Source organism: Schistocerca cancellata, chromosome 2 (genome assembly GCF_023864275.1).
Source record: "Schistocerca cancellata isolate TAMUIC-IGC-003103 chromosome 2, iqSchCanc2.1, whole genome shotgun sequence".
Taxonomy (NCBI): domain Eukaryota; kingdom Metazoa; phylum Arthropoda; class Insecta; order Orthoptera; family Acrididae; genus Schistocerca; species Schistocerca cancellata.
In genome coordinates, this window is record NC_064627.1 from 347,215,237 (window position 1) to 347,228,719 (window position 13,483).

The 13,483-nt window shown below is 36.0% G+C and overlaps 1 non-coding gene across 1 annotated transcript; it reads left to right on the top strand.

Annotated features, from left to right (window-relative positions):
• The first annotated feature begins 1,452 nt into the window (after nucleotides 1-1,452).
• Nucleotides 1,453-1,527, top strand: Trnat-ugu (transfer RNA threonine (anticodon UGU)). Its single transcript has one exon. It is a non-coding gene; the product is annotated as a tRNA-Thr (tRNA).
• The last annotated feature ends 11,956 nt before the right edge of the window (nucleotides 1,528-13,483 follow it).

A 13,483-nucleotide genomic window follows, 5' to 3' on the forward strand; every position in this document is an offset into this window, starting at 1 on the left:
GCGTGTGATCAGTACATACTGTCAGTCCTAAATTGTGGCAGTGAGACATTGTCCCGAAACACAAAATTGATCGAAAAATTGAAGCTGCCGTACAGAAAATGTGAACGAACAGTGTTAGGAAAAACGAAATTCAATTAATGTGTGAAGTAGAGATTGAAGATATTTAGTTATTTATGACAAAGAAATGGAGGCTGGCAGGGCACATAACCAGACAGATTGACTGGAGATGAAATAGTCTTTGGTAGATTTCTCGTGGTAAAATATGACGTCGGCGGAGGTTTAATAGGAGATGAGGAAATCAGTGAAAGGGAAGTACAAACTAGAACGCATAGGTCAGGTCTTATAATGGGAGGGGAAATACAGAAGCAGCCTCAATCAAGTGCGAGATGAAAAGCGACCGTCTGTGATGGTGCCAGTGACGTCATGGTAGCATGTGACTAAACCAAACAATATGAATAATTAATGGTATACAATTTGGAGTTACCTTCTCGTGCTGTTTCGGTCACGTAACACATAACTAATCTAACGAAGACACGATACGGCATCGAATGTAAAAGCGAAAAGAGAAAACAATGTTTTACCATATTGATGAATCCAGTTACGGAAAGCAACGGATGCAGAGACATGGACAAGTCTCACCTCACAAATATGGCCTGAATCAGCAGCTTGTCTGACGGCTGTTGCGACATGCACGCTCTGGGAAACTGTTTCGAAGCATCCGGGAACACCGTCGTCACGTCGGAAATCGTAAAGCAGGCACGGAGGTCATGTGAAGGGACAGCTGGTGTTTCTGCGTCTGGACTACCGTCCAGTGGACATGTGACGCACTCTGCTGATCCAGTTTCGAAACTCAGCGCCATCGTACAGTAATTGAAAATGCAGATCGCTGTGTGGTAATATCCGCACGCAGGCCCTGGGAACTGGCCCAGGGCGAAGAAACTGACAGACATCTCACGTATTTCCATTTGTATCTCACTCTGCGGTCTAGACGTATGTCAGGCTGTACAGATAGCCCGGGACTTTTTACATCTGAAGGAGACTACGCTCGCCAAAGCAGCATGGATGCGGTCTGGCCAGCAAGAGTGAGCTTTAACTTCAGATTAAGACATATACTGCTGTTATCCGTGGCCTGAAATGAACTTCCTGCGAATCGAACAGGTTGTCTAACAGACATTCGTCTATCGCACGCAAATGATCATTCTAACACATACTTATATGGATATGTTATCTGTTCTTTCCGAAAGAACAGACACCATATCCATATAAGTATATAGTTCTGGCAATAACAGCCATGACCTCCTTCTTCTGTGAGGATGCACACATATTCCCCGAACTCTTACGGGCTTGGTAAGAATGTCTTCCACCAGTAATGAGTGTGTTGGGTAGGGACACTACGAATGTAGTGTGTGGAGGCGTGCGCGAGATAGTTCCTGCAGTCGCGCTATCCTCTGTGCCCTCGGTGGCTCAGATGGATAGAGCGTCTGCCATGTAAGCAGGAGATCCCGGGTTCGAGTCCCGGTCGGGGCGCACATTTTCACCTGTCCCCGTTGATACATATCAACGCCCGTTAGCAGCTGAAGGTATTAATATAATTCTAATTTCATTCTAAACACAGTCGGACTCTATGCTTCAACGTGTCCGACTGTCTCCAGTTTTCCCGACAACATAGAACCTGTGCTGTGTGTGTACCAGATCTTTCACAGGTGGTACTGGCTTAGCGAATCTCAGTCGCATCCTGTCCACCAGGTGTACTAAGGTCCAATGTTTGAAGGAAAATGTCTTTACATAAACTTATCCATTGTGCATCCGCGGCGGTGAACCTGCGTCATTTAATTTATTCGCCTGTAATGGTACTTTGACTTCCGTGCCTCCGCCAATACAAAGATATAATTTACGATCGCGCACGCAGAAGAGCGCTGCGCCAGCGACCGATTTTTATAAATAATTTTGTTCGTCTTTTTACTTTTGCGTAGGTTTTTTATTTTGAACAACTAATTGAGGTGACTCTCTCTCTTGTCTTCATACGAAAGACGTGTATTTTCAGCGATGTGTTGAATGTGCTTTTGGGTGGAAATTAAAATTACATTACAAAGCGAGGTTGTTTCAATAGTGATTCGAGTTGGTTATCATGAAATTTGTAAATTGATCATGACAGTGACAACTTGAAGAAGTTTTCAACAGATGGAGAAAAGTGAAAGACGGGTCGTCCTACAAGAGAAATTAGGAAGACAGCCATGAAGACTACATTGTAATTAATAACGCGTATCTAACAAGATTATAAGGTAAATTTCAATTAGTTTCTAATGCTATTTCCGTACAGTCGGTTTTTGTAGTGTTGCCGACCCGGTCTGCCATGCACGGTCAAATTACAGCACGATCTCAATCAATAATACGAAGTCCGCCTTATCCGTAACTGAAACCACCAAAATTCAAGATATCAATCAGATTTTCTATTTTATATTTTTCACGGCAGAATCCCGAGGAGAAGGGAACACTACAATTGGCGTTCTGGTGACAGGACTTGCAATTTTCGAATTTGATACAAGTGCAGTTATAATAAATTTTGGACATTTTATCTAATTTTAACCACTAAATAGCATCAAAAATGAATTTGGACTAAGTCTCATTCATTTCAATTGTAATGTTACGTGCATGAAATTTACAACAATATTGTTTTCCCTGTTCTTAATTCGTGTTAATTTTCATTTTCATGCTGAGCAAATTAATTTGCTAAAAAAAAAAGGGAAAAGGATAACGTTCCATAAAATAATTTGCACGGACGCGAAAGAAAAATTTTGGATTGAAAACTGTATATCTGACGCTACATTTGCAACATAAGACTGAAGAACAAAAAAAATTGGTGAGTACAGAAATTTACATTTTTTCCAGTATCAAGCAGCCATCTGTACTTCCTTTATTCCGATCCATTTATTTCGAAATTATTTTTTTCAAATTGATTTACTACTATTATTGCAAATGGTAATTGAAGAGCATATTCACAGTCATTTATTTGTGAGAGGGAAATTTCAGTACCAGTTTAATAATTAAATTTCTAATTAGAAATCATATAGAAATATCCATTTCCATAAGAAAAATTTCAGATTTCAACATATCATATTTTAAATTTTTTTTTACCATTGAAAAATCTTATTTGCAATTAGTTACGAAAATCGCAAGATGGACGCTAGACGCGTAGAAATTGTTTCCGCGGACGAGCTTAGTGAAAGTGACACATTGCAAAACATGTCCGACAGTCAAATGAATATTGAACTTAATTGTGAGGATGTTCAAGACATAATTTTACCGGATCGATTAAGACAACAACCCCTATATTTAAACAGTTATACAGGCGAATGGAGAGTGAGTACTACGCGACAAAACGTGACATTGACAACGTCAACGTCAGAACCAGACATCAATCAGACACGAAAACATGACGAAACTAAGCCACAGGACTCTGACATGCTCAGCCAGATTCTGAAGTTACTTGGTGACCAAAACAGAAAATTTGACAAAAGATTTGACGCTTTAGACGAGAAAAATGACAATTTAAAACGTGACACTGGGAAATTTGACACTAAATTCGATGAACTGACACGGGACATAAAACAAAATTTTGAAAAACAATCGAGACAAATTGCCGACTTGACAGAAACCACCAGTAGTCTTGGAAGGAAATTTACTGACTTATCAGACAAGGTTACGAGACAAGAAAAGGTATTTGTGGAATTCAGTGACGAGACAAAAAAATGACTTACAACGATGTAATGAGAAATTGTTAACAGTAGTTTTTGAACAACAGAAAACCAGTACCCAAGTTGACGAATTACGACAGTCACACAATTTCGTAAAAACAAACCAAGAACACTTAGACCTGACGATTACAGACTTTTCAGACAGATTAAATGATGTAACATTGGAGCAGAAATCCTTACAGGAAAAGTTAGAAAAACTTGAAGACAGAGCAGATGTAGCATCTTTAAAGAATGACACAACTCTAGCAGAGAAAATTGTCCATGAATGCAAATTATGTGATGATTATTTAGATGAGAAGTTTGAGACAATGACACAGATCATTTTAGATAAGACAAAGGAACAAGTAAAGGGAGAAACAGATAATATTCAGAAAGAGGTACGTAAACTTAAAGAAAATGTAATACCAAGTTCGTCAGTGATACCAAAACCCATAACAGGCAACCAAAACATAAATGAGAATCATCATAATGCTAGACCCAGCACACAGCCGAAAATAGAATTACCAATGAGTGATACAAATCCCAATGAACCATTTTTAATGCTACCACAAGATCAAAATTACTATCAGACATCACCACATACTATGCACAGTTTGACACAAAATACAGGACCCATAATACCATCGGGAGTAGCTGATGAAACATTAGTACGACATGGATACTTTCAGACATTTTCGTGTGATGAGAAAGACAAAGTGCATCCGATTGTTTTCATCCGCTCTTTTGATGGTATTTTCCCGAGACATTGGTTAGAAGCCGATAAAATTCGATATGTTACAAATTTGTTACGTGGAAGAGCAGCTAAGTGGGGAGTAGCAATAAAAAGACGATGTTTAACATTTGAACAGTTTGAACAAGCATTTCTTGAGGAATTCTGGTCGATCACCGAACAGCAAATTTTAAAACGAGAAGTATACAATCCAGAAATTTACAACCCGAAGAAAGAGACTTTACGTCAATACTTTGAACACTATCTAGACAAAACATTATATTGGACAAAACCAGTAGATTTACCAGATGTAATTAGAACACTTAAGAGCCACTTACCATTTCCTTACCGTGATAAATTAATAGGAGTGTCCGAGGACAACATAAAGAATTTTTCTAGTTATGTTGATGAGATAGATGTTGTTTACAGAGATGAGATCAGGAATTTCAATCAATTGTATCCGATCCATCCAAGCAATTCGCGTACGCGCAACAGAAATGACAGAGGCTATTGGAATCTGCCTCCGACACCACAACAAAACACTCAAAGAAACAATTCGCACTACACTGGGACAAATCCATTCAATATTAGGAGAAATAACTCGCAGCATTGGCAAGGAAACAGTAATTATTACTATAATGGTTATCCAAACAGTAATTGCAATCAGAACAATAACAGTTATATTCAAAATAACCACAACAGAAGAAGGGACCGAAATCATAGAGATCAAAGAAGAGAGTGGATAACAGGTACCATCCAGGATATTTTCAGAGAAACAACATCCAACAACATCCAAACATGTATTGCAGGAATAACAGTAACAATACCAGTTACAGTCATGGGCGAAATAATGTATGCGGAAATCACAATGGACCACCGCCACGACACATGCAATACAGCAACCCTCAATTCCTACCTAACGGAACTCCCAATGCGACGCGAGGTAATGTCAACAACCAAACAGCTGATACTTGGGTGACACGTGACAGAAATGTAAATATTATTGGGTTGGGCAATGACCCCAACCCGCAGCAACAACCGAATTTGCCGGAAAACGAACGACGACCGAGCTAAGCGCTCGAGTTACGGTCGATAGGGAGCAGAGCGCAACGGAACCGACGATTTGTTTTCTCCGATATGATGACAGTAAGAAAATAGAAAAAGAATTATATCAGGATGTAGATTTTAATAGTACCAGTAAAACAAAGAAGATTATCCAGGCTATAAGACGAGTTATGATTGGTAGTTATGAAGTGGAAGTAATGTTAGATACAGGAGCAGCAGCAAGTGTCATTTCAATGTCCTTATATAATGAACTCAAACAAATAATGAACATACAAACATTGCCAGTACAGAATTGTCACATTATATGTGCAACCGGTAACAAATCAAAGAATGTGAAATTTCAAGTACTAATTAACTTCACATTTTCAAATATACCACTCAATTACAGTTTTCTGGTAGTAGACAAATTAGTTATGCATTGCATATTAGGAATTGACTTTTTGAATGAATATCAAGCAATCATAGATTTAGGAAAATGGAAATGTCATTTAACTGTAAACCAAGAACAACTGACAATAGAGTTAACACAGGGTAAAAATTTAAACAGTAAACAAGGTAAGTTTGAACAGTTACATTTTGTGTATCCACCAGCAACAAACATTTGTGATTTAACTTTTAATGAAGCTGTATCTCAGGGAATTAAACCTAATGATTTATATGAGAAATGCACAGAATCTGAATATCTGACAAAGAAACAACAACTTGAATTACTTGAAGTTTTGCAGCAATTTGCTGAGGTATTTGTGGAGAAACCTGGAATTATTAGAGGCTATACTTATGAGATGGATGTTAAACCACACAAAACATACTGTAGAACATATTACAATATTCCTTGGTCAAAGAAACCCGCAGTTTTGAAAGAGATTGAAAAAATGCAAGCTTGGGGTATCATTGAAAGGTCACATTCACCATATTCCAGTCCGATACTAGCAGTTAATAAAGAGGATGGTAGTGTAAGGTTAGTGCTGGACGCACGAGAAATTAACAAAGTTATAATCCCAATCAACACACGACCTATAAATTTGTAACAACAACTTTTAAAATTTCATAATGTACAGTATTTAACCAATATCGACCTCCGCTCATCATTTTGGCAGGTGAACCTCCATAAAAACAGTCGTAAATACACTGCATTTCTATGTGAGGGAAGTAGTTATCAATTTTGTGTTCTACCCTTTGGTCTACGAGTGAGTGCTGGAGTATTTATTGAAGCCTTAGATGCTGTTCTTGGACCACAATTGTTATCGCAAATCACAGTTTATTTTGACGACATTGTCATTGCCACCACTACTTGGGAAGAACATGTAAATCTTTTGAAGCAACTTCTGACTAAATTTTCTGACACAGGTGTCACTATCAATTTATCAAAGACGAAATTAGGGAGGAGAGAAATCAAATTCCTTGGTCACATCATATCAACTGAAGGCATTTATCCAGACTCAAGAAAAATTGATGCAATAAAGAATTTTCCATCCCCACAGAATCGTAAACAACTCAAAGCCTTTCTTGGTCTATCTTCATTCTTCAGGAAATTTGTACCCTACCACCTTCTTAACAGTCCACATCTTCTGTCTTTACTCAAAAGAAATAATATTTGGAAATGGACAGAGTTCTGTCAGACAGATTTTGAAGCGATTAAGAATGCTTTAGTTAATGCACCGTTGTTAAGTCATCCTGACATGAAGTCAGACTTTTGCCTAGTAACAGATGCAAGTTCCAAACAGTCATCAAACCTATAAGTTTTGCTAGCCGCACGCTCACTGAATGTGAAAAGTCATATTCAGTGACCGAGCGCGAAACACTTGCCATAGTATGGGCATTTCGCAAGTTTCGTTACTTTCTATGGGGAAAACGTACTAAGCTTTATACTGATCATCAAGCTCTTTCTTTCCTGCTATCATGCAAGTTATTACATTCACGTCTTGCACGCTGGTGTGCATCACTACAAGAATATGATTTTGATATCATATACATAAAAGGAGAATCCAACATTATAGCCGATGCTCTATCTCGTTTGCCACAAGGCCTACAAGAATTTTCAGATGTGACAGAACAAACATCAGATTTCAAAATTTTACTCATGTATGACGGTACATTTGCACCTTACTACAAAAACATGTGCAGGAAGTTAGCCATATTGCAGGACAATGATCCCAGGTGGATCCAGATAAAGAATAAATTACGTGCAGGAAAAGACCCACATCTTGAAAAATATTACACATTACACAAAGAAGTATTATTTCACCGACGAAACCCTGAATCACAGCATTGGTGTGTTTGCTTACCTGAAGCTCATGTTGATGATTTTATTTTATTTACACACAGAACTTGGGGACACTATGGTGTAACCAAATGTACAGATAAGATTATACAATACTGCTATTTTCCAAATTTAAGGCGAAGAGTATTGAGTAATATTAAGAAATGCATCGTATGTCAGAAAGCCAAATATTCTAATCGCACAAGCATGAATGAATTGCACCCAATCATACCTAAGAGGCCATTACAGCTAATTTCTTTAGATATTGCAGGACCCTACCCACAAGCACGTGGAGGAATGAAATACATCCTTGCTGTGTTAGATGTTTTCACAAAGTATTTAAAATTATATGCTTTACGTTCAGTTTCTACCACTGCTATTACCAGACGTCTATTAACAGATTATTTTGTAGGAAAACCTGAAGTTATGATCACGGATAATGCAGCATATTTTACCAGTTTAAAATGGAAGACATTTATTGAAGAACAGAATGTTAAACATATTTTAATTTCAAGATTTCACGCAGCAGGAAACCCAGTAGAAAGAACATTTCGAAAATTTGGACAGTTTATGAGAACACACACACCACAGAAGCACACAAAATGGGTAGAATACCTAGCACCATTTGAACAAATAGTGAACAATTTAACTCACATTTCGACTGGATACACATCAACTGAATTAATTATGGATAAAACAGAAAGAAATGAATGGACAGACCCTCTACCTAAATTGACAGCAACAACAAATCAGGTTAGTTTAGAAGAAAAGGTAAGACAAGCTTACACAACATTATGTGACAAAGCTAAGGAAAGAAAGCAGAAATATGAAAGAGGTGTCAGGAAAGCACAAACATTTCAAGTTGATGAGTTAGTTTTACTAAGAACACATCCTAAACCCACAAAACTGAAACATTTAAACAGGAAATGGCAGATCTTATACTCTGGACCATACCGAATTGCAAATATTCCACACCCTGGCTGTTATTCATTAGAATATCCATTAACACATAAACCCAGAGGTCTACATCCACACAGACATTTGACAAAATACATACAGTAAAATGTTAGCAAATGAGGAGAAGATAATTAATATGATATACAGTTATGATGAGCCTACATTTAAGTTATACAGATACTTACAATCTAATGAATGCAGGTAAGTCTAGAAAACAATGTGAACCATCCAATAGCTAATAAGATATTTGATTATAAGAGGAGTTGCTATTGAGGCATATACACATTAGAGGAGGCATATACACATTAGAGGAGGCATATACACATTAGAGGAGGCAGAGAACTGAACAGAATTATTTTCTTTAGGAGGCATGTGATAATAGTAATGTTTATATGAGCGATGTGAGTGACTGAATGAGATGAGTGAACGTAATTTTAGTTTAATAAGAGGACAAATAGTAATACGGAGAGACGTAAATGGAATATAAGATGAGAAAAGGGTATTATTATTATTATTATTATTATTATTTCTTTCTTTCTATTCTCAGACGTTATGTCTGGTCAAAAATGGACAGTGACGCGGACCTTGATCAAGCGTGACTTCCTTTTAACTGTATGGTATATGTCATATTGCATTTAGGAACTTTCGGGTCATTGAACATGTATAAATAATTACAGATTTTTGTAGTTGTATATATATGTTTGGATGTAGCTGTATTGCATTGATGTACTGGTGGATATTGTGAGGTATGACTCCTGTAGTTGATAGTATAATTGGTATAATGTCAACTTTATCCTGATGCCACATGTCCTTGACTTCCTCAGCCAGTTGGATGTATTTTTCAATTTTTTCTCTTGTTGTCTTCTGTATATTTGTTGTGTTGGGTATGGATATTTCAATTAGTTGTGTTAATTTCTTCTTTTTATTAGTGAGTATGATGTCAGGTTTGTTATGTGGTGTTGTTTTATCTGTTATAATCGTTCTGTTCCAGTATAATTTGTATTCATCATTCTCCAGTACATTTTGTGGTGTGTACTTGTATGTGGGAACGTGTTGTTTTATTAGTTTATGTTTTATGGCAAGTTGTTGATGTATTATTTTTGCTACGTTGTCATGTCTTCTGGGGTATTCTGTATTTGCTAGTATTGTATATCCGCTTGTGATGTGATCTACTGTTTCTATTTGTTGTTTGCAAAGTCTGCATTTATCTGTTGTGGTATTGGGATCTTTAATAATATGCTTGCTGTAATATCTGGTGTTTATTGTTTGATCCTGTATTGCAATCATGAATCCTTCCGTCTCACTGTATATATTGCCTTTTCTTAGCCATGTGTTGGATGCGTCTTGATCTATGTGTGGCTGTGTTAGATGATACGGGTGCTTGCCATGTAGTGTTTTCTTTTTCCAATTTACTTTCTTTGTATCTGTTGATGTTATGTGATCTAAAGGGTTGTAGAAGTGGTTATGAAATTGCAATGGTGTAGCTGATGTATTTATATGAGTGATTGCTTTGTGTATTTTGCTAGTTTCTGCTCGTTCTAGAAAGAATTTTCTTAAATTGTCTACCTGTCCATAATGTAGGTTTTTTACATGTATAAATCCCCTTCCACCTTCCTTTCTGCTTAATGTGAATCTTTCTGTTGCTGAATGTATGTGACGTATTCTATATTTGTGGCATTGTGATGGTGTAAGTGTATTGAGTGCTTCTAGGTCTGTGTCACTCCATTTCACTACTCCAAATGAGTAGGTCAATACTGGTATAGCATAAGTATTCATCGCTTTTGTCTTGTTTCTTGCTGTCAATTCTGTTTTCAGTATTTTTGTTAGTCTTTGTCTATATTTTTCTTTTTGTTCTTCTTTAATATTTGTATTATCTATTCCTATTTTTTGTCTGTATCCTAGATAGTTATAGGCATCTGTTTTTTCCATCGCTTCTATGCAGTCGCTGTGGTTATCCAATATGTAATCTTCTTGTTTAGTGTGTTTTCCCTTGACTATGCTATTTTTCTTACATTTGTCTGTTCCAAAAGCCATATTTATATCATTGCTGAATACTTCTGTTATCTTTAGTAATTGGTTTAGTTGTTGATTTGTTGCTGCCAGTAGTTTTAGATCATCCATGTATAGCAAATGTGTGATTTTGTGTGGGTATATTCCAGTAATATTGTATCCATAATTTGTATTATTTAGCATGTTGGATAGTGGGTTCAGAGCAAGACAGAACCAGAAAGGACTTAATGAGTCTCCTTGGTATATTCCACGCTTAATCTGTATTGGCTGTGATGTGATGTTATCTGAATTTGTTTGGATATTACGTGTGGTTTTCCAGTTTTTCATTACTATGTTTAGAAACTGTATCAATTTAGGATCTACTTTGTATATTCCCAATATCTGTAGTAACCATGAGTGGGGTACACTATCAAAGGCTTTTTGGTAATCAATGTATGCATAGTGTAGGGACCTTTGTTTAGTTTTAGCTTGATATGTCACCTCTGCATCTATTATCAGTTGCTCTTTACATCCTCATGCTCCTTTGCAGCAGCCTTTTTGTTCTTCATTTATAATTTTGTTCTGTGTTGTATGTGTCATTAATTTCTGTGTAATGACTGAAGTTAATATTTTGTAGATTGTTGGTAGGCATGTTATGGGGCGATATTTAGCTGGGTTTGCTGTGTCTGCTTGATCTTTAGGTTTCAGATAGGTTATTCCATGTGCAAGTGTATCAGGGAATGTGTATGGGTCTGCAATGTAACTGTTAAATAATTTAGTTAGATGTGAATGTGTTGAGGTGAACTTCTTTAGCCAGTAATTTGCTATTTTATCATTTCCAGGGGCTTTCCAATTGTGTTTAGAATTAATTGCTCGGGTGACTTCATGTTGCAAAATTATCAATTCAGGCATTTGTGGTATCATCTTGTATGTGTCTGTTTCTGCTTGTATCCACAGTGCATGCCTGTTATGTTGTACCGGGTTTGACCATATGTTGCTCCAGAAGTGTTCCATGTCTGTTATGTTTGGTGGATTGTCTATTTTAATGTGTGTGTTATCTATTGTTTGGTAAAATCTCTTTTGGTTTGTGTTGAATGTTTGGTTTTGTTTCCTTCTATTTTCACTTTTTTTGTATCTTCTAAGTCGTTTTATTATTATTATTATTGTTGTTGTTGTTGTTGTTGTTGAAGTAAAAGGTAAGTGGTGATGAATAAGAGGAAAATATATATATGATGCTGAGGAATAAGTATATGTTATTTTGTGATGAATGAATATTGGATACGTGAGAATGTATGAGTAATTGAGAATATGTTGAGAGGAGAGAAACTAGATTTGAACGCTATATCACATGTACTCATGGAATACAGAATGAAAGTAGTGGAAAGAATATTATTTATTGAAAGATTGGTATGCCTGAGATAATAACTTATGTGATGTCTTATATATTCTTATAACTAAAGGTGAAAGTATAGATTTATGTGGAAAGAATTATTTACAGCAGCCACTGTTGGAAATATACCAGAAGATTTAAATCTATAACATTTTAACACTAATCTAATAGGAACTTGTAATGAAATTTTTGGAGTTATGTAGGCTTGACACTTCAGACTGGAAGAATTATTTAAGAGAACATATTTAGCAGTCATCTAATGACATAATTAAAGCTCATCTACTGAACTGAACTAATGCACCATTAAATAGAAAGGAGAATAAGGAGAAAACAAAACGTCAGTCCTCTGTTGCGGCTCATACTCTCATCCCTCCCTTAGAAAAATTTATACATATTGATGAAATATTTGACATTATATAATTCGTGATTATCTGACAGTATGGAGAGACATACACACATATTTATTTATGAATAGAATTTTACAGGTACCACAAGGTAAATACAGAATGGATATACAGCATGGAATGCAGCAGCAATTATCTAAGAAAATTTATTTATTTATTAAGTAAAACATTTATTTATATTGTTTGATACTCATGAAAGGAAGGAGATGAACTACACAAACTTTATAGGAACATGATTGACTTGAACTTATATACTTACCACACTGACGTACATACTTGTAGGATCCTAAGATATTTAGAGGGTCACCACACTTAAAAATGGTATTAGGTATAGGAACTTTTACATTATATCAAGTTAACATGTATTTTATTTATCATATTTTATTTTGTGTAGTCCACTGTATGAGATGACTTTACTAGTATTTATGAAGTATTTAGCAACCATCCCATGAACCTATCCTCCTACAGAGGGCTGTCTTGAGACTTGAAATATGTGTAAATTTTATTCCAGGAGGCGAGATGAATTTTAACTTGAATATTCTAGCGAGTTGCCACAATTATCTTCAAATGTTGCAAGTGTAACTGAAAAAAAGGAATGAGCTAACAAATAAAATGTATATTTCAATCTGAATGTAATGTAATTCACATGTCAGCACAATGATATTGAATGTAACGTAAACATTTACTATATTTTTCATTTAATTCTGTATATGTACTATATGACAACAATGTAACTATCTCATGTAATGATTAATTGTAAATATTTGTATATTTATGTACTTACTATATCAAGAAATGTATTTTAAGGAGATGTTAATGAATTGCAAATGACTTGTGCATGCAGCACATGATTCATATAAATGGAACTGAAAACGCAAAGAAGAAACCAACGTGATGGAACACTTGTCAAGAAATATTTACATAGTGTCAATATGCCTTGAAGTGTATGGTGTA